General features: G+C 32.5%; 1 protein-coding gene across 7 annotated transcripts in view; it reads right to left on the bottom strand.

Moving 5' to 3' along the window:
- Positions 1-3,393, bottom strand: part of FAR1 (FRS (FAR1 Related Sequences) transcription factor family) — a 33,278-nt gene extending 29,885 nt beyond the window's left edge. For 2 of the 7 annotated variants that reach the window (XM_088952721.1, XM_088952728.1), the window contains exon 1: positions 1,483-1,638. The gene's annotated coding sequence lies outside the window, so the exon portion shown is untranslated. The other 5 variants (XM_088952722.1, XM_088952723.1, XM_088952725.1 and 2 more) reach the window with 5 other exon arrangements.
- Between the last annotated feature and the right edge of the window lie 20,250 nt (positions 3,394-23,643).

The following is a 23,643-nucleotide window of genomic DNA, read 5'->3' as shown; positions in this document are numbered from 1 at the left end:
ATAACTTGATGGCAGCTCTATATGAGAAACCCACTCTTTATCAATCACATCTGAGAGGATCAAACCTCATTGTCCCAATTCCTAACCATCATGTCCACCTTTTTTTTTCGGTAAACAACCATCATGCCCACTGTAATGCCTCTAAAGGTCTCCAAAATCAGGACCCAAGGAATAACCTGAACAGTAATTCTCTCCTTTGCAACCTGAACTGACTTTTCTTGATCCTGAAAATGATTGCATTTCTTTCTTCCAATACTCCTTGAGAGTTGAGACCCTGACCACTCCATGCAATAGTGCTCTCCACAAAAACTTCCCCTCAAGATTTCACATGGTGGCTATGTCATTCCCCAAGTACATTCTGGGTTTAAACTTTAAAGGTTTTGGATATTAAAGAGCTAAAAGAAATGGTCCTAGACCTTAGTCACAAAATAATGGTGTGTTCAGCCTTCTAAATCACTTCTCAACGTAGGCTTCTTTAATCCTTACCTTCAAAGATTCAAAATACATTGTTAGGTTGCAGGTTCATATGACCAATAGAAGCACCATGGTTTGCAACATCTGTAAGAACCTGGCATCATGTTAAAATTGAACTTACCAAATAACCTATTGGGGCTATTCAACCAAGAATGAACCAGAGGTAAGAACAGTCAACCCATGAGAAGCACATGTTGCATTATGTTAAAATTAATGAGAAAATTGTTGGAAATATTCAAAGTTAATTACGAATGCTATACAACTTTTAATTCTTTTGTTTACAAAAGATAATTACGTAATCCAGTTTGTGACACTTATAACATGAATTAGAATTAAAGCGTGATACTAAATACTTCACCACTAGATCAAATTTTACAACTAGTTATTGAGATGTGAAAAGAGTATCAGTATCCTCAAATTGGATTAATATCTTAATGAGGTAAAGCTCATTTTAAAGGCTAGAGACTGATTCTTAATTGATAATTTACTGGAACCATGCTGTGATCACCAAGCAGGTAAGCTTTAAAAGGAGAGAAAAACGAGAGCAAAGCAAAAAGAAAAGGACCCAAACGACAATTATTCCCAGACCAAAAATACCACAGAATTTAGAAAATGTAGACTAAAAAACCCGGAAAAAAATAACTTAGAAACACAAATACTAGAACATAGGGTTGAATTCCAAGACATTAAAATGGTCTGAAAGACTGAAACTAATTGTAAAGTTATTCTTATAAAAAAATTGTAATGTTATTAAATGAATTCATGATTAACAGAAATGAAGCATATCAACAAATATTTTCTGTTGAGATGGGAAATTTTCATTTTTTGGAAAAATAAATGAAACCCAAAAAGAAATTTAACCATGAAGTCAGTTATAGTAATCAGACATAACACTATACACACAGAAATGGTGAGATTACAACAGCACATGCTTTGAAGAATCGCAGTCTCTCTACAAGTAGAAATAGACAAAACAAACAACAGAGTGATGAAAGCTTGAAATTAGACCTGAACATGGAACAAAGTGAAGATCCTCGCGAGTGGGTTTGGGCGAGTGAATTCGAGGATTTCAGCGACTGTGTTTGGACGAGTTGTGCGGAAAAAGAGATCCTCGATCATTGATGGTTGGCCAGGTTAGGGTTTAGAGAAGAGATTGCCCCACTCGATTCTTCACTCGCCGACTACATACCACTGATTAGTTGTCAATGGATCGGGTCGGGTTTATAACAGTCCTGAACCGATTATTAATCGGGAGATTCGGAACAAAATCATAAACGCAGAACCGTCCCTAACCGGATTAAACCCGATTTTACTATATCATAGTCGAACCCTTATTTATTATATACTAGCGAAGTAAGCCGTGCTCGGTCCAACTTCATCTAAATTTGTAAGAAAAATAAATCCATTAATCAAATATATGATTTTGTCGTAGAAAAAAATGGGACGAATTAATTTGAAAAAACGAAATTCAATTAATAGGCACTAAATTAGGATTTCTAAAGTTCATGAGAAGAGAAACAAAACCCTATCAAATTTCATGACGTAAACAAATGTGGGCAAATGTGGGCACTAAATTAGTGTTTTCTCTGTAATTTTGCCTTCAGTCTTTTAGCTTCTCCCTGTGATCTCTCAGGCGGATTTCCTTACTACTCAGCATGTATAAAAATCAAAAAATGTGCATCTTTCTCTCGTTTCCTTCTTGTGATTCGAAGAGCTGCATGCATCGTTTGCTTCACTCGCCTTCCCTATACTCTCATGCTATAACGAAACCCAAAGACATTAAAATCAGTTGCTTTTTCTACTGAAGAAGATAGGTTTTACGTCTGATCTGATGAGTGATAGATGATGACTCTGGCAGCTACACACCGGCTGCATATTATGACCCCCACGTAGCACTATTTCTATTTTTCCTTTCTCTGATAATTTTGGGAGCTTTCTAAGGTCTATCTCCTCTCTCTCTCTCTCTTTCTCTCTCTCAAATCTAACCTACATACATTCATTTGTATATTCTCAGTTTCTCACTTCTCAGTAGCAGTACAGGCCACGGACTTACATGCAGACATTATTATTTAGATTCAAGGCCAGAGAATGGGGTTAGTCTTACTTGCGGGAAGCTCACATTAATTGTAGACATTATTATTTAGATTTAATTAAGGCCATAGAAGAGAAGGAGCCCAGCAATACCAGAGTGGCCGTGACAGTGAAGCGGCAAGCGTAGCTAGCCGAGCCGTCGTGGATGCTAACAACGTGAACCATGCCATCACCATCGAAGAAATGGTGACCGAAAGTAAAACAAAAACAAAACACACAAGACGCAATAACAGATCTTGCCTGGGTGGATTTTGGCCCTGAGATACAATTCTATGCAGGGGAGTTTCGATTGATATCAGATTACCTCCTCGAGCAGCAATTGTGGTCGGGGGTTATGTCTAAGATGTTGATGAAAGGGGAGCTAGTTCTGATGTGATCTTCACCTGAACTTGAGAGGGATGCTTCTGATAGATCTCACTATGGTTGGCTCGTGAGAAACCACCAAAACTCCGATTGGAAATGAGGGTGCCGCGCCGCCGCTGTTCGGGTGTCACGAGGTCAGGGAAGATGAACAGTGGCTAAACGATAGATGGAGGGGAGAATGGAAAAGAGAAAAAAGAAAAAAAAAAAAAGAGAGAGAGAAGAAAAACGGAGTGGAACCAGAGGTGGAGAATGACTTTGGTGCCGCCGCTCTGCGTTCTATTGAGGAAGAAGACGAACAATGTATCAGTGCGAAGAAAAGATGACTGCGCCGGTGGGATGGGCAGAGAGGTTTTGTTCGGATGTTGTTCGCACGCGAATAAAGATTTCACGTGCGGATGCCTTATCCTGCTGGAAGAGATTTACGCACGAGAAGAAAAAATTCACGTGCGGATACCTTATCCTGTGGGAAGTAAGGGCCACCGCGACTTAACGAAGCCTCTTCCCGTCGTGAAAAGATCTGCTCTTCACAAATGGGCGCCTCACAGGCACATCCACCATGTATTGGCATCTCCCGTCAATAATAAATGCATTGGCATCTCCCGTCAATGATAACCAATAAGTATGGGAGAAGTTCCCAATGCATGATAGGATGTGCGTGTGAGGCGCCAGGTGTGAGGAGCAGACCTGGTCTACTTTCTGCCTTAGTATATATAATATATATAAAGTGATTAGGCCCCATGTCACCAGCCTTTTCTCTTATTCCCACTTCTCTCTTCTTTCCTTAAACCTTTCTCCCTTCTCCTTTACCCCTTTCTAGTTTTCTCATTCACTCTCTTTTTCTTCTTCTTCCCTACCCAACCCAACCCACCCATTTAGTCACATGGCAAGGGAGTTAGTAATCAAGTAAAGAAAGAGAGAATTGGTTTTTTATAATATCAATCCAAGTGGCAGCACTATCCCCCACATTCCCCTATAATCTTTAATTCCTATTTATTTTTTAAATTGCCTCTAAATAGGTAAAGAGTTTCTCTCTAGAATAATCTCAAATTCCAATTTATCTTCTTTCACTTTTGATCTATATCGATCTAAAGAAAGTTTGAATTAAAAAATTTAAGAATTATTTAAATATAATAATGAAATTATGTAATAACTTTAAAATATTTATTATAAACAGAAAAATAATATTTTTATTGATTACTCAATTCAATAACTAAATAATATTTTAAAATTTTAAATGACAACATTATTTAAACATTATTCATATAATAAATATTTAAAACTAAAAAATTAATATTATTTAAATAATTCAATAACTAAATAGTTTAAATAAAAATATTAAAAATAGCTAAATAATTATATAACATAATATTGAATATTACATAATAACTTTAAAATAAATAAAACTTAAATATCATACATACTATTTAAATATTTCAATAACTAAATGTTTTAAACAACAAAATATTTATCATAAATAAATTTTAAAAAGTTAAAATAACGAAATTATGTAATAAGTTTAAAAAATATCTTGCAAGTATAAAAATAATTATAGTAGATTTCATAATATTTGAATTAATAATACAACAAAATTATATAATAATAGTATATATTTTTCTTTTACAAATCATTAAATTCAATAAATAATTAATGTTATAGAAATACAAATAATGGCATTATTTGAATAACTAAATAATATTGTAAATAACTAATTTTTAAATATGTTAAATATAAAATAATTAACAACTAAATCATATTTTGAATATTAATTAAAAATAGATTCAATAAGGAAGTTGTGTAATAACTTTCAAAAAAATAATATTTTTTAATAATAATTTTAAAATTTTTATCTATATTTATTATATATTTGCATATACTAAAATTAGTATTTAGTGTATTTTCAATAATTATTTGTTGTATTTGTGATAAATGTATTTTAACAATTGTGTATAAATTTATTTTTGTTTTGTTATTTAACAAGAAATTTTCAATAATTATTGGAGATTAAAATATTATTATTTAACTTTTTAATTTAATTTATTATTCTTATTAGATTTATTATATTTTTGTTACAATTTATTGATTTATATTTATTAGAGATTAAACTATTATTGGATATTACACTATTTATTGACTAATTTAATATACTTTTAGTATTTATTGTGTTTTTGTAATTATTATATTCATTGTATATTTATTAGTTATTTGTTGTATTGTCATTATAAATTTATTTTCAAAAATTGTGTATTTTCGCTATAAATTCTCAATAATTATTGGAGATTAAACTATTGCTATTTATTAGAGACTAGACTATTAATTTTGCTAAAATTAGGAGTGTTCATGGGTCATCTTGATTTGATAGAAGGTTGTTTGGGCAACTAAACCAACTTGGTTGGGTTGGGGAGTTGGTCACCCGAAACTAGATGTTCATGGGCCAGGTAGCCCAATGGGCTGGCCTAGCTTGGCCCGTTCTAAATCGGTCTTTGACAACATTTTAAGCCCACATGCTTAGGCTCGAGCTTTAAACATCGAGCCTGACTATTTTTTGAGTAAAGTTCAAGCTTTCCCAAATAAGCCCAACCTAATAATATTATATATGGTAAAAAACAATATGTTAATAATACAAAAAATATATATTATATAATAATAAAATTAGTATTGAAAAGGGTATTATATATTATAATATATAGAGTATTATAAAAATATATAACACATTATTAATAATGTATAATTAATATAATATAAAATATTTGTATGGATTGGGCTTTAAGCTTGGGCTCAAAATCTAGGCCTAATGGTTGGGCCAACTCAGGTTATTACTGAAACCAACCAACCATTAGTAAAAATTGGCCAACTCGGGTTGTATCAATTTGGTCAATCGACTCAAAAGGTTTAAACTTAATAATGATTTTTAAATTTAAAAATTATAGTAGTATTATTAAAAAATAAATAAATAATTTAATTTTATTATATAAAATGTTTAGTTGGTTTACAAATGTCCAAACCAAAACTGACCCAACTAGTAAAAAATTATAGCAGTATTATTAAGAAAAATTAATTAATTAAATTTATAATATAAAATGTTTAGTTGGATTACAAATGTCCAAACCAAAACTGACCCGACTTGGCGACTTAGTCGGGTTGGGAATTTGCTAAACCAAAGTTGATACGAAAATACTAGAAAACCAACCAACTCAAGTCAAGTTAGGTCGGGTTGGTTGGTTTCATCAGTTTGATGAACCATCCTAGTTGGAATTAATTATTGTTATTTTTGTATTGTAAAAATATTATTAAAAGTACTTTTGTTAAGTGAAAAGCTAAACAATGCAAATACATAAGAGTATAAAATATAAATAATTATTAATTATTTAAAATTTTTAAAATATAAAACAATCGTATACTCTTATGTATTTGCATTGTTTAGCTTTTCACTTAACAAAGCCCGTGCATCGCATAGTCCCTGCAAGTATGCACACACACATTCCCCATAATATATATATATATATATATTGGTTATCTAAAATCCCCCCCAACACACACACACACACGCATTCCCAATAACCTAAATAATCTCATATCCTAAAATTTCACCTAAACTACCTTCCCCACTGTCCCCCACTTTCTCCTAATTTATCTCTAAATCCTATTTATATTCTAAAGTATCTTTATTTCAGATTTACCTCCTAAATTATCTCTAGTTCCTATTTATCCTCTTCCCCACTTTTTACCTATGTCTATCTAACGAAAGTTTAAATTAAAAAATTTAAGAATTACTTAAATATTCTAACCAAATTATATAACAACTTTAAAATATTTATAAAAAAACAAAAAAATTAATATATTTATTAATATTCAAATAACTAATAATATTATATTTTTACAAAATTCATAACAAAATTGTGTACTAATAATATAAATTGTGATTTTCTGGATTATTCAATTTAAATGTTATTCAAATAATAAAAAAAATTAACATTAAAAAATAAAATATATATATTTAAATATTTCAACAACTAAATATCTTAAAAAATACTAAAAAAGCTAAGTAATTATATAACAAAATATTTAATATTACGTAATAGCTTTAAAATAAATAAATTTCAAATAACAAAAAACATTAAAATATTTTACATATTACATAAATATTTAAATAACTAAATATTTTAAATAACGAAATATTTAAAATAAATTTATTTTAAATAGTTGAAATAATGAAATTATATAATAGATTTAAAAAAAAATCTTAAAAGTGTAAAAATAATTATAACATAATACTGAAATTAATAATAATTTAATATTTTACAAAATTAATAATAAATTTATTTAATAATAGTATAAATTTATTATAATTTTATGAATTATTAAATTCAACCAATAATTAATATTTCAAAATTTAAATAATGATATTATTTAAATAACTAAATAATATTATAGACAAGTAATTTCACGTATATCACGTAATAATTCGAAAAAACAACTTTATAAAATATGTATTTATCAATAATAATTTTAAACTCTTAATCTATTTTATTATATAATTATATATATTAAATTAAAATTTATTGTTTTTGTGACAAATATAATTTCAATAATTATTTATAAATTTATTATTGTTTTGTTATTTAACAAAAAAAATCTCAATAACTATTGGAGATTAAACTATTATTAGTGAACTTTTTAAATTTAATTTATTGTATTTATTGTATTTTTATTACAATTTATTGATTAATATTTATTAGGGATTAAACTATTATTTGAGATTATACTATTTACTGACTAATTGAATATATTATTTAGTATGTATTGTATTTTTTAATTATTGCATTAATTGTATTTTTATTAGTTATTTATTGTATTTTTGTTATAATATATTTTCATTAAATGTATATTTTTGCTATAAACTTTTAATAATTATTGGAGATTAAACTATTGTTATTTATTATAGATTAGACTATTAATTTAGCTGAAATTAGGAATACTCGTGGGTTGGTTCGATTTGGTTGTAGGTTGTTTGGCCAACCAAATTGACTAGCCCACTCGGGTTGTAGTTTAGGTCAACTTTTGGTTTTGTCAGTTGGTTCAAAAGATCTAAACTAAAAAAAAAATAATTTAAATTAAAAAATTACAGTGGCATTATTAAAAAATAAATTTATGGTATAAAATATTTTAGATTAAGAAATATGGGAATTTTCCCACTTTTTCATATTAAAAAATTATATTTAAAATATAAAAAAAAATATTAATATATCTCTATGGTCAAGTCGACCGATTTTGGTCAGTTTACAAATGGCCAAAGCGAAATTGATCCAACCTAGTCGGGTTGGGAAATTAATTAATACATATCTATACTCTTATATGTTTCTATTATTTAGCTTTCGCTTAACAAATCATGTGCATCGTACGGGCCCCTACTAGTAACAATTTAAAACTTCATTTTAATAGCAACTTTTAATTCTTTTATAATATTGATTGATTAAGTTACAAGATTTTCTTATATGAGATCTTAGTATCAAATTTATATTTCTAGATAAAATATAATAAAAACTATGATTTTTGGTAATTCTATTGAATGTTGTCTCTTAGGGGTGCAAGTCGGGTGGGCTGGGCCAGGTTTTAACTCAACCTAGGCCAACCCTAAGAATTGGGCCTAAAGCCCAAATTCAGTTTAGGCCTGAGGTTAAGCTCGAGCTATCCAATTAGAGCCCAACCCACACTGTAATTGATTAGAGCCCAACCCAAATTCAGTTGATGCACTTGGGTTGGGTTCAGGCCATCCAAGCTGGGGTCAAATTTGTTAATCAATCCACACTAAAAATTGATATATGTATGTGGATATAAATATGCATGTATGCATGACTTATTAAAAAAATATGTATACATGCATGCATGCATGCAAATATGTGTCTATAGGCATATGTACATGTGCATAATCAGTTGAGTCAAGTTGGGATAAAGTCAAGTCAGGCTCAGGCCAAGTTTGGGGTACCTAAGGGCTAAGCCCAAGCCCTGCCTAAAAAATTAAAAAACCCAAACTTTTGGCCCAGGTCCGGCCCAAAGACCAAAATACTAAGCCCAACCCATGTAAATTTGTAGGCTGAGTCAGTACAGGAGACCCGCCCAACTTGTGCACCCCTATTGTCTCTACAACATGATGAGTTATACTTCTGTAGGCCTCCCACACTACAACATGCCGTGCATGCTAGGAACAAACCCCCCAAAAGGGAATTTCGGCATGACCTAAGACCCAAGCCTTAGCGGGCATGTGCCAGGTAGAGCCAAGACGAAGGCCTATGAGCTTTTTTTTTTTTTTTACTTTTTTTTGTTAAGTAAAAAATGGCAAAAAAAGTTGAAAAAAAAAAACACAAACACTGAACAAATTAGACAACAATTTGAAAAAGAAAATCTAAACATTTTATTTCATTTGAATTTAATGTATACAATTGATTTGACCAATTATATAATGACTATTATTATTATTATTATTATTATTATTATTATTATTAAATATACATGGGCCGTGTCAGCCCAGCCCACCAGCCTCAAACCTCCCAACCTAGCATGACATAGGGATTTGTGCCAGGTCTAACATGGCCCGATTGCTAGAGTGACTGGGCCATACCGGACACGGCCCACTTTACCGTTATATATTTTGATAATTCTAGAGATGGACACTTAGATTGTGTTTGGTTTGCAGGAAAAAGTAGATAAAGGAAGGGAAACCTCTACGGTTTCCCTACATTTCCCTTCCTTTCCCTACATTTTCTTTCAAACCAAGCATAACCTTACTGAAACATCCTTGGCATAACATGTCAATGTCAAGCCTGATCATCATGGGCCAGGCCAGGCCGGGCTTAGAACCCATGCTGAAATATTAGCTCAAGCTGGACTTACAAAAGGTAAGACCTACTGTAGTTTCTGATACTTGTTTTAACCTCACCTCTCCAAAAAAAACCTCCTTTCATGTTTGGGATAAATTATACAAACTAATCCCTTCTGTTAGTTTGAGCAGACGGAGTGTTAATTTACAAAGTTACCCTTGTATTTCCATTCAAACATAAGTAGAGATTTGGTCGAGGAAAAAAAAAAACAAAGAGAAGTAGTGATTTGGTCAAAGGTAGAAAGAGTGGAGAAATTGGTTTTGTTTGAAGAAATTTCCTCTAATTGTTTTCATTTTATGTTTCATTGATTTTTTTTATAGATTATTTTTATGCTTTTTTGTCAAACAAATATTTCAACATTCTTATCTCTGAGTAAAATTGGAATGTTATTATGAAAAAGTGCATGATGTTATCTTTTTCTGTTAACATCTCAACATCAAACTAACAGAAGGGATCAGTTTGTATAATTTTTTCTGAAAGAAGGGAGGTTCTTGGAGAGATATTCAGGAGAGGTTAAAATCAGTTATCAGAAACTACAATGGATGTTTAAGTAATTTACCTTATATCAAATATATACAGTGGAGGTTAAAGTATGCCCATCTTAACCTAAAATACTGGGCTCAAAGTCCAACCCACAAATTTACAGGCCTAACTCAAAATTTGCAAGCAGGATTAGCCCATTTAACACTTCACCATACTAGTCCATGGCTAGAATTAATCTTGCCAAGTCTATAATAACAAGTATTCTGTATAGGAGTGATCATTCCTAGCCTGACACAAAAGGTCCAGTCCATCTAGCCCTCACTTCACCAAATAGCATGTTTTCAATTCAATTGATATATATTTAGGGGTTCTGAGTATGATATTTGAAAGACATGATATTCTAAAAATTTGTGATCAATCAATTGGTAACATAATTGTGGTAACCAATCAGGTGGTATTTATCAAAATTCAAAGCTTGGTTTTGATTGATCAAAGCTCTTCCACTACTGTCTTTCCAGCATCATAGATTTTGTCTAGGGATGAGCATGGGTTGGTTTCATGGGGTAAGTTCTAGGTTCTTGAAACTGGGACCTATCCTGTAAAGGTTGGTTTCAAGGTCGATATATATGTATATATATAGTTTAAAACTTATATTTTAAATTTAAATTTTGTAAATATTACATTTTACATTACTTATTATACACATTCAAATATTAACATTAAAACAAATGATCAAATCACTTCAAAATAATTCAATGGTCAAGTGAGATCATGGCTTTTGTAACCATGAGTGCTTGGGTTTAAATCTTTACACCCCAAAAGTATTCTGAGGTTTATTTCAAGGCAAGTTCGATTCCAATGCAGGTTCCACCAAAGTCAGTTCCACCAAGACCAACCAAGGTTGGTTCATCGGGTTGGCTTGGGTAGGGTAAACTATAAACCCCTAGACCCTAGACCCGGCCTGGGTGGGGATCGATTCCAAGAATTTGGAACCAGTCCATACCCTATAACATCGGGTAAGATCGGTTCGAGGCCTGTTCAAGATCGGTTCCATTTGATTCCGAATAGAATCTACCCATTTACTCACCCCTAATTTTGCCAATATCCATAAAAATTCATTTAGCTAAAGTGAATATATTGAAGAAGACAGTTTTTTTTTTTCGGTGATCATACACTAAATACAAAGCATCAATTAAATAGTTATGTAAAATAAGTTCTGAATCTATTGATTCCCTATTTAATTTATTTATCACTCTTTGTCCTTGATTGCCTTCTGTATATACATGCAAATACTTATCTCCAATCTTTCTTCTATCACCATATGTAAATACTCTTACACTCTCAGTTGAGCCCGATTAATCAACCCGGCCAAGTCTGGCTCGGGCCTGAGCACAACCCAAATTTCAGTTCAGCTTGGTTGGCTAGATCAAGTTTGACCTTAGACTGAAACCTTAAGCCTAAGCCGAAAACCCAAAACCAAGGAAACAAAGAAATAAGGCGGCTAAGCAAATCGAACCAGTCAACTGATTAATCAATTGGTTCAGTTTAATTTCAGTTCGGAACAATGTAAAACCGGTGGGACTGGTTGAATTTCAAAAATATGCCCACGGTTCAGCACCCCTAGGATTCGCTCCATAGGAAATCCAAACTGATGTCTGATCTCCTAAAATCCTCTAAAATGCTCAGAGACATGAACACATCCGAAAATCCTCTAAAACTGATGCCCCTCATGAATTGTGACAATCTTACATAAGGTCTAATATCTTAAAATTTATTAAAAATATTAAGAAATAATAAATAAATACTTTTATATACATGGTAACAAATTTACAATCACCAAGCTTATTTAGTTAAGATTATTATTTAATTTTATAACTAAGAATAAAGTACATACCAAAAATGGCCCATTGGCCCTATACCACCAACTCCATAGAATACTTTCTTACTTCCCTTCAACACAAAACACCGTTCATTGGAGATGTTTGACATATCAAATGGGTAATATTGTAAGACAAATAGTTTTCAAATGTTTTGACATTCAGATAGCTTAATAGATGGATTACATTCATACCTTCTTCTAAAGAGATTCTCACAAATTACAATTTGGAGTTTATAGAGATACACTCAGAGCTTTCCTGTTTTTCAATTGTCAAAGTTTAGATTTATCAAACACACCCTTATAGTTAAGAGCCAACAAGCTTTCAATGTAGGACCATTGTCAAGTTGTGTGGTTGAAAGCATGGTTTTTAAAACCGAACCGGTCAGGGGTCCGGTTATCGGTTCGAACAATTTGACCGTTCAACTTAAACAGCCGGCCCCTTCTGACAAAAAAATAAAAAATTTAAAAACAAATTAAAAATAAAAAAAACGGCCAAAACCATTCAAACGATTAACCGGCCAGTTCAGCAGTTTGCCGACCAAAATCCAACCATCCGGTCCGGTCCGATTTTGAAAACCATGGTTGAAAGCAGAAAGTAACCACAGTTCAATTACCAACCATTTGTTAATTAGAAGAATATTAGGAGCTATAGTATATGCTAAAAGATTTTCTAAATGAGGAATGAACCGATCAGTAAGAATTGTAAGATCTAATTTGACCACTTCTGTGTCAACACTGAAATTTATAAGCTACAGCATACAGCAGCTTGGGTGGACCAGGTGGGTAATGGGCCCAACATGGATCCATTTCTAATATTAGCCCCCTAACTGAGGCCTGGCCCAACTGGAGGTAATGATAAGATGGCCAACCCATAAACAACCTAATCTAAACCCAAGCACAAAGATGGACAGATTTAGAACTAGACTGGTTACTTGGGTTTAAGGGTTTTCTTGCCATATTTCGTTTGGTCTAACACTAAATGAAATAAATAAATCCATAGTATCATCATTAAATGAATATTTATGTGTTTGGTTGGTCATGTCATTTATCCATGTGACAGAAATAGAATATGTCATGGAGGGAAACTCTTTACCTGATTCAACTAGAAATTCTTTTTCATTTATATTAGCCAAATCCACAAGTAATTGTTTAAAAACATTAGACGAAAAGGGTAAAATTGGTATCAATGGAGACTAGGGCTGTAAATGAGGTTGCCCGGCTTGAAGAATTTCAATCACATCTAACTTGGGTTAGAAATTGGGCCGATTGAAAATTTAAGAAATTCCAACCCAATCCAAGTTGCACCCCTAAGGCCCCGTTCGTTTTTCGATAAGGTGCTTACTTGGGTAATTGCACTTACCTGGGTAAGTGTTTCCCATGAAAGACTTATCCAGGTAAGTGCATTTATCCATGTTCTTTTATTTCTCATGTAAATTAGGCAATGACCATTTTAGATATAAAAATCCATTATTGAAATGGGCATTTTTGTCCCATTCAAGTGTTGGCAACGTTTCCCCAGGTGGGAAAGTTATTTACCTACCTAGGAGATAGGTATTACTTACCCGGGTTAGTGATACCCTGAAAAATAAACTTTCCCTGGTCCCCACATAAATCTGAAAAAAGAACATGCCCCTCTCAAAATCCAGAAAAAGAACACCCCCTAAAAGAGAACCTAAAATTTGAGCTACCTAGATTGGGTTTGGAACCCAACCCTACAAGGGTCAGGCTTGAATTTCCAAGGCCCAGCCCAGTGTAAAAAGCCTGGAAATACAGTTTCAACCAGTTCAGACTTGAATTGGATCAGGCTAGGTTTGAGTTAGGTTCAATTAGCCTTCCTTTTCCTACATTTTCTTTCAAACCAAATACAGCCTTAAGTTGCACCCAATCATATACACCTAACCTCTAGCATTCAACAAAATTCTTTCGTGTGTTTTCCAAAATGAATGATTTTGTTCTCTCTCAACAAAAAACAACTGCGACATCAGCAAAAACTACATGGTTTTGCTCACGAGTCAATTGTTTTTCTGTACCATTTATAAAAATGAGATGATAACAATTTTTAGACAAAAAGCCTGATTTTAGTTTCCCTTTTTACCCTTTATAATTTTTGTTTTCCCAGTATTACCATTTATAAAAATGAGATGGTAAGTTGGTAACAACTTTTAGTCAAAAAACCTAAATTTAGTTTCCCTTTGCACCCTCTATAATTTTTGTTTTTTCAGTATTTAATTTAACTATCATGATTCATGAGGCTGTCTTCCAACCATAAAAAATGAGAACGCAATCTGTTAAGATGGTTGTATCTTGATTTTACTTTCCATCTTTATTCTCAATAATTTTTTTCCAATATTCTATTTTGATCGCTCAAGTATTTGATCTTATCAATAATGGCCACATACACTCTCCGGTGGTGACCTTGTTACAATTGGTTCAGTCAAAACTCCCTGATTTACTTTTCAACTTTACCCTCAATTTTCTATTTTTTCCCATGTATATATTGTCATTGCAAAATAATTATGAAAAACATAAAATGAAAAAAAATAATATAAATTACAAAAGAATAAAGAAATACATAGAAAATTTACAAAATAAAATATAAAAATTTCTATATACCATACTAAAAAATGAGAATGTTGCAATTGGTTTGCTCAAACATGCTTATATTACTTTCTAACTTTACCCTAAACTTTCTATTTTTTTTATTGTATATATTGTCATTGCAAAATAATTGTGAAAAAACACAAAAAATGAAGAAAATAATATAAATAAAAATAAATAAACATATAGAAAATTTACAAAAAAAATATAGAAAATCATAAAAATCGAAGAAAAACCATAAATTACAAAAAAAAAAACAAAAATCATAGAATAAAATAAGAATTTATATATATTACCATATATAAAAAATGAGAATGATTCGGTTAGTGTGGTCAAAAGACCTTTATTTTTTATACCGATTATACCCCTTAGTTTTTTGGTTTTTCCAACATATCTCAATTCTATATGGGGGTGCATGATAGTCGTTGGCAAAAAAAAAGAACATTGTCTTTTCTAAAAAGCCATTGGGGGGCACCTGACCCATCGACTTGTTAATGACCCATTCTGGGTTTATCCTAAACCCACCATGACCTAGCCCATTAATTTTTCACATAATACATAAATTCTCGAAAAATATAACTATAAAAAATACATAATATACAAATAAAGATAGAAAGTGTAGAAAATAACATAAATTAAATAACAAATAGAAATTTCAAAATAATTATTAAAATATAGAAAATGAAGAAAATAATACAAATTACAAAAAAAAACAAAGAAATACACAAAAAATTTACAAAAAAATGTAGAAAACCATAAAAATGGATGAAAATTAACGAAAATTAAAACAAAATCATACATTTTGACGAACACCCGTTTAGAGAGAGGGAGAGAAAGCTCCTAAAGAATAAACAAATCAATGATCAGACTATTAACTGCTATAATGGTCACGATCTCCTATAATAATGGCACAAGTTTTTGTTTCTTAAACCTTTATTATTAAATTATCATGTAATCTTCAGATGAATTTAATAAACAATTAATTTTCACAATTATTATAATTTATGAATTATTTTATTTTATTTTCTGGTTGGTAGCACCACCATGTATTTCTTTCAAATAGGAAATGAAAAAAAAAAAAAAGAAAGACATCACACACTGAGATAACTCCAAAATGGGGAATATTTTAAAGCTGTAAGCCCAATACTTAGCTTCACATGTCAAGATGACTCTAGGCCACCTTCTCCAAGGTTCAAACTCATCTCTTATGAATAGAGTCTTTGAGTCTTGACCTACTTGAAGCATGTTCTTCAGTTAGCATTCCCAGAAGTGGAGAATTTTAAAATAACAAAGGAATCTTGGCAGAAAGAATATTTGACACATGATATGCCAGTCAAACTAAGAATTGAGAGTTGTTGACCTAAGGAGGTCCCTTGGCCTTGGGTAGATTAGATCTATCATAACTTTCTTAAAATAATGGATCCAATGCACTGACTGCACCATCTTTAATTTCGGGTCCTGAGGGTATTTGGGGGGGTTGTGCCTGTTTGGGAGGGCTGAACCTTTGAGTTGAGTTGCTTTCATTAAAAGAAGCTTCAGTAGTAGAAAGCCATGTTTTTTGCTGTAAGATTGTTATTTAGGGATTTTACCAAATATTGCTTATGGGGAGTTTGTGTAGGATCCACCTCACAAAGCTAGAAGCCGCTATGTGAAAGCCCTCCCAAATGGATGTAGACGAGTGCCGTTTGTGATGGCTTTCATGCAGTAGCTTCTATCTTTGCAAGGTGAGCCCCACACAGCAAGTCCAGAAGCTATTGTCTCAAAAAGCCCAAAAAGAATGCTTCAGTTCCGCTACAAAATGGACATTCCAGTGAAGCTAGTTTTAGTAGCTAGCTGGTTTTAGAGAAGTCACTAAAGCAAGACCTGGCAATTGGGTTGGGTGGATTGGATCAAGACACTTCGGGTTGATTTCGGGTTGGGTTATCAAAAGCCAGACTCTAACTTTAAATATTCAAGTTAGGGATTGCCCAATGGGTCAATTCAGGTCATCCCAAAAAAATTAAAATTTAAAAAAATAAAGAGAAAATATATGAAATTGTCAAAATTAAAGGAATTAACCTTAAAATTTCAAAAATAAAATAAAAAGCTTGAACATTTAACAATTCAAAAACTAAATAATAAAGAGTAAAGACTAAATAGTAAAAATTAAAGAGTGGAAACTTCTAACAATCCATAAATAGTCCCAATAGACTTGACAATTGGGTCAACAGGTTGACCCATGACCCAACCCAACCCTTTTTTTTCTGGATTTGGTCAAGTTGTGTCATTCTCAAATTCAAGTAGCTAAATATGAGACCCTAACCCTGTTTTTCATGCGGGGTCGGGTCGGGTCCACGAGTTGGGTACTTGGATCGGTCAAGTCGGGTTCGCAGGTTGGATCAACTATTTGCCAGATTTAAAAGCAAGCTTCATGAGAAACCATTTTTTGGCTTGAAAGATTGTTAATGTATCATAAGATTTTCACATTTTTTCACCAAACATTACTTATAGGCTATCCAAGTAGGGTTCCTGATACGCGGCATACACCTATTTATAGGAATAGGGATCTACTCCTCACACAGGGTGCCTCACAACAATCTCACAGGCACATCCCATCGTGCATTGGGAATATCTCCCATAAATAATAACACACAAGTATGGAAGATGTTTCTAATACACAGTGGGATGTACCTATGAAGTCGGTGTGAGGCGCCATGTGTGAGGAGCAGATCCAATCTCTATTTACAAGTGTTTCGGAAACCCTGTCTTTTTAATAAAAATATGGTTAGAAATATACCCAAAAACCAAATTATTTCAAGTATCGATGCACCCCTACTGATACACGGACGTAGTGAGAACCATAAAACACACCTTATCACCTTGTCTCCAGGGCGATGAAGCGAAGAGATTTTCACATACTCGTTGTTTACCAACTTTCATCTCCATTCTCACAACAAATTACACTTACTACTGAAAAACCAATCCTTAATGAAGATGAAGATAACGAACAAAATGGCATCTCTACTGAACTACAACTACTGTACACGCCACAACATTACTACGTGGGCATCTCTGATATTCTCACTTTTTAAGAGATGAAAAGTTGAGGGAGAGGATCTCAATGAAAGATTTTGAAACATACGGGAGATGGGGGGTGTCTGGATGTCCAATTTTCATTCTCCAAACTTAAAAGCTATCAGATATTTGTCTGGTGGATATCAGGATATTGCTTGTGCAGTTGTGCTTCAAATGGTTTCAATGGTCGATTAGCATGTTTTGGAAAGCAATTTCACAAACTATTCTGTCGTTTCAAAATCAACCCATCTATCCAACTTGCTTTCTCTTTGTATTCTTCCACTGTTAGATGCTTCATGCTTGTAGTTGTAGGGGCACATGCTATGCAGACAATACTGGAATAGAGAGAGAGAGAGAGGGGTTCAGAGTTCAAGGTTCAAAGGCCAACAGCAAAACTTTCTCAAGACCCAAGTTGGATGCTAAGGAAACTAGCTAGCTATAGGCCATAGCCAGTTGGAGGAAAGCATCTATACTAGTTGTCAAAGTTTTAATCAAATCAAATCAAACCCTAGTTTCTTTATCAATCTTGACTGGCTCAAGGAGGAAAGACTGAATCGATCACTCCTCATCCCCAACATGGCAAAGCAAGCTGTCTTTAATTTGACCCTTGTCCATCTTCCAAACATACAGTACAGCCATGGAAATTGAGTCAGAGGAAAGAAGTAATTAATTAATTGCATATAATTGTTAATAATGAACAAACACAGAGCTCGAAAACGTGTATATCTTTGTTAATTTTCATTTTTAGAACTTCGAAAAAAGAGCAAGTGCAACAAGACATGTTCCTTGTACCGGGTGTTAGAAAGTAATAATTTTGAGGGTTTGAAAGTTCAGAATAATGAGGAGGGTTAGTTAGTAAACAACGCCATCATGCAACTCTTGGATGCCACGCCAAAGTAAAAATATCATCAAAATTAGCCAACTTATTTATTATTAATTGTTATTTAGACTCTAGAGGTTGTTTGGCTTGGCTGAGTATTTTTAGAATTGTATTTTAATATAACAGCAACACAATGTTCATTTTTTTTATGTAATGACATTTTTTACTTTTCATTTACCACATGATCAAATGTTAAAAAGGGGAAACTTAAACCTCCACCATGTTTTATGGCAATTACTTAAACCTCCCCTACACTTTAGGCTCAGATTAGAAAGGGTACAAATATAAATGTGTACAGTGCAATTACATACAAAGTATAAGATTTTTCACTACATATTTGTATTTGTACTCCTTCCGAACTAAGCCTTAGTTCCAAAAAAATAAAACTCTAAAGTATACTCAGATGAAGTGCACAATGGGAGGAATTCTATAAATCTTCATTTCAATAAAGTTTCACATTATGGGCAAAATTGGAATTTCAAAAACTTTAAAGCGTCAGCATTATATGTGAGAACAATTAATAAAAAGGGTGTCCAACCATGCCAAAGAATTTAGGCTGCATTCGTTTGAGGTGTAAGTTTAAATTTTACACCATGGAAAAAATGAACCGATTTAGTGATAGGTGGAAATTACAACCAATTCATTTTGAAAATTTACACCTACCTTGTTTGGTTGTCAAGGTGTAAATTCAGTGAGATGGTGCAGAGGAGGAGAAGACGATCTACAGAGGAAGAGGGAAGCAGAAGAAGAAGAAGAAGAAGAAGAAGAAGAAGAAGAATAAGGAGGAGGAGAAGAACAAAAGAGAGATAAATCAAACAAAGCCGAAGGGGCCGCTGCAACTGCTCGACTCGGTTGAACGACCCAAAAAGAGCAGAACAAAATCCAAACAACCTACCATTTCATAATGGACGCGTTCTCTTGACCTCTCCGTTGTGTCTCACCTCGCCACTAAACCAAACTCCTAAAAGTAAAAACCACGAAACAAGCCCTAAAACACGATATCCACCATGAACGGCAAAGCTCACAACTTCTACAACAACCCAACAGGCCATAGGGGTTCAGATCTGCCGCTGCAACTGGTTGCAACGGCGGTGATGGAAAGAGAAAAAAGGAGGGGGAGGGGGGGAGAAAAAGAAGAGAGAGAAAAAGCAAGCGAGCGAGTGGTTACCTTTTACATCGATTATCTATGTAAATAAAATTCAAAATGTAATTTTTGGTGTAAATTTACATGTTTACCAAACACCAGTAAAATCGAACTGGGGTGTAAAGTTTATCCCAGTTCAATTTTCCACCCCAAACAAACGTAGCCTTAATAAAAAAATGCCAAATAGTCTTTCAATTGTCTCAAATTGTTTAAAAATGATTGGCAAAAAAGTATTATTTCAAATTGGTAGATAGAAAAATAAATAAATTTGAACAAAAAACAACATGGATTATGTTTTTTTCCAATAATTTATTTGAATAACAACTTATTTGGTCTTGAAAGCAAAATGTTGCACCAAATAGAGAATTGGATTCATGTCCCTCTGGAAATGAATGTCTGATTTGGATAACTTATATAGCATTAGGCTTGAGAGTCCTCACGTTGCATCCATTCAAAATCTAACAAATGTTTCAACTCGAACCTACAAAGTTGCGCTCCCACCATCTTAAGCTCGTACCTCTCCAAATGTTATCTATTTGTCAAAATATGGATTTAGATCAAATTTGATTCATTTATAATTGGATCAAAATATGGGTCCACCCTAATCCAATCCCAAAAGATTCAAATACCTATGTTTATATCTACCTAAAATTGATTGATATATGAACACTTAATATCATTTAAAAGCAGTGTTTAAACATAAATAAAATAGTTTTTTTCCTTATGAGGAGAATAGAAAAAATGAATGTTGTGTAAAGTTGTTTTGGGAAAAAGTTTAACAATACAATATAGATTAGTGACGGTGGATGTGCATATTAAGAAATAAAAAAGAAATAAGGAAGAAAATAGGGTCATGTTTGGTTCATAGCTCTGAATCTCATTGTTTTAATTCTTGTCCATTCTAAGCAAGAATGGACAAGAATGAATAATATTAGTGTGTGGTTACAAAATTCTTGCCATGGGCCACATTCCTTTTATAATGAAAAATCAGCCCCGTAGCACAAAAATTAAGTAGCATGCAGCATGAAAAATAATCATGCCCCATCTTGCTCATTTTCATTCTTTGAGGAAAATCTACCTACAAAACTGTTTTCATAGATGTTTACTTTTGCGAAAGCACTTTTACGAAAGTATTTTTATGAAAGCACTTTTATAAAAGTAAATTTATGAAAAGTACAATTGAGATACTTTTATAAAAGTACTTTTATGAAAGCACTTTAATAAAAACACTTATACGAAAAGCACTTTTATAAAAGTACATTACTAAAGCACTTCTATAAAAGTACTTTTACAAAAGCATTTTACAGAAGTATTTTTATGAAAGTACTTTTATAAAAGCATTTTTACAAAAGTATTTTTACAAAACATCTATGCTAACTGGTAAACATTGACTACTGGAGACCTAGTTAGCGGTTTATGAATACCAACACAATTTTTTTGAAGAATGAAAATGAGCAACATAGGACACTTATCAGTCTGAAAAGAATTCATTTTTAGGAAAAAGTGTTTGGTTCATAGAAATATTTTCTCATTTTACCTATTTTTACTCATTCTTGTCCATTTTAAAATTTCATCTTAGGTAAGAATAAGAAAGAATGAGAATTGAACCAAACATGACCTAAGTGTCCAAGAATTAGGTGGAAAAAGATGAAAGGAGAAAAGCTATCTCAATTTAGAAGCAAATTGATAATGGAAGAGAATTGGAATTTAAATAAAAAGACTAATGATATTTTGCTTGAAATGACAAACAATATAAAAAAAATAACAAAGGATGCCTTAGGAGAATTTAAAGGGAAGTGGTAGTGTACTAAAGAAACTTGGTGATAAAATGAAGAGGTCCAAAATATAATTAGACTAAAACAAGCATGCTATAAAAAATGGCAAAAGGTTAGAAATGTAGAAAACTAAAACAAATATGTAAAACCATAAGAAATGAATTTAAAAATAAAGTGAATAAAATTAAATGTAAGGCTCATAATGAGCTTTACCATAAATTAGGCATTAAAGAAGAAGAAAAAGGAATTTATAAACTTGCAAAGCTAAAAAAAAAGGTGGATATTTAAACCATGTTAGGTGCATTAGATATGAAGACTAATGAGTTTGGTAAAAGATGAAAACCATTAGTGCTAATAGAGGGAAATCTAACAATACTAGCTAGTAGCGTCAAAAATGATGCATACCTTCATAGAGTTAGGCCTATTGAAGTAAAAGAAACACTAAATAAGATGAAGGGAGAGGTGTTAGGCCATGATGGAATTGAAGACTTGTTATGACTCGATTGGTTGGTTTTTGTCTTTTAATGAACAACTCTACCACTTAGAATAAAAGGAAAATTCTATAAAACAATTGTGAAGCTAATTATGTTGTATAGAGCGGATTGTTAGGCAGTTAAAAAACATGTCTAGAAAATGAATGTGGCAATAATGCCAATGCTAAGATGGATGAAAGGAAAAACTAGAAATGACAAAATTTGGAATGAAGTTATCCAATAGGTGAAAAAATAAGAGAGAATGGACTAAGCTGGTTTGGGAGTATGCATAAAATACCACCAACTGCATTGGTTAGAAGAAATGATTTCACATTAAAGGGGATAGAAGAGCTCGAGTAAACAGAAAAATGACATGGGTAGAAGTAGTAAGAAATGGTTTAGGAACTAAAAATTTAATACAGGATATGGCTTTAGGTAGAATGGATTGGCAAAACAGGATTCATGTGGTTGACCCCATATAGGTGGGATATGACATGGATGGCGATGATGATGATGATAATAGCTGTAATAAACTCATGATGATGATGGTGAGTTTTAAACATTTTGAAAAGTTGTGGTGAGTTTAAGAGAAATGCTGAAAACTCATGGTGAGTTTTTGACAATTTCCCTAAATATAAATCCTAAATAAACCATTATAAATTTACAGCAATTCCCTTTGTCATCCTCATTGTTTTCAAGAGTTCTTAAAAGTGGTAGTGATACTCATTTCAGTTTCTGTGATCCTTGTTTATGCAAGATTAGAGAGAGAGAGAGAGAGAGAGAGAGAGAGAGAGAGAGGGGAGAGAAAGAAAGAAGAGACAAGGAAAAAGAGAAGCATCAAAGCATATCATCAAGATGACTTTTGTTACCCATTCCAACCTGGAATGCTTTCTCGGTGCATAATCCCTACTCTTCTTACACGTTTCCTATCTAAGGTGTTGTTCTTTCTTTCTTTTTTTTTCTCTTTTTCACCCTTTTTTACACATGTTTAATACCATATTCATCACCAACACTGTCCTAAATCCTAATCAGTCAAGTTTCTTTTCCGGCAACATTAGCAATCACTCCTGTGCTCAACACAAGCTTCAGTTGAATGGTTCTTTGAGAATAAAAACTAAACCATCAATTTCAATTTGATTTAGTGTGATTTACAATCTAGAACCTATAATGAATACCCCTAAACTCTTACTTCTTAATAATTATTAATAACATTATTTCTTCCCAAAAAGTCTAATTACCAACGCACACCTCCAATCCAACTCCATCCAAATTCTCATCATCCGAATCTCATTACACAACTGCAAAGCTATACTTTCTCTCTCTCTCACACCCCATGATGTAGCAATTCAATTGCTAATTAGAGGTGCTCAACAAAAACTAAAAATCAAAGGGGTTTCTTCAGTTAGTTCCCCATGCTAGCCCTAGCTCTAGTGGTGAGAGATGAAGTTATGGTAATTAACGGTTCTAAAAAATGGGGAAGACGATTAACGTTTCGTAGAGGAATATTGTGGGTATAATACTAAACTTATGCAAAAGTGGAGGGGAAGAGCTGAA

Source organism: Nelumbo lutea, chromosome 7 (assembly GCF_056320005.1).
Source record: "Nelumbo lutea isolate HS-2025 chromosome 7, American lotus-T2T, whole genome shotgun sequence".
NCBI lineage: Eukaryota > Viridiplantae > Streptophyta > Magnoliopsida > Proteales > Nelumbonaceae > Nelumbo > Nelumbo lutea.
This window is presented reverse-complemented; position numbering and strand designations above follow the sequence as displayed.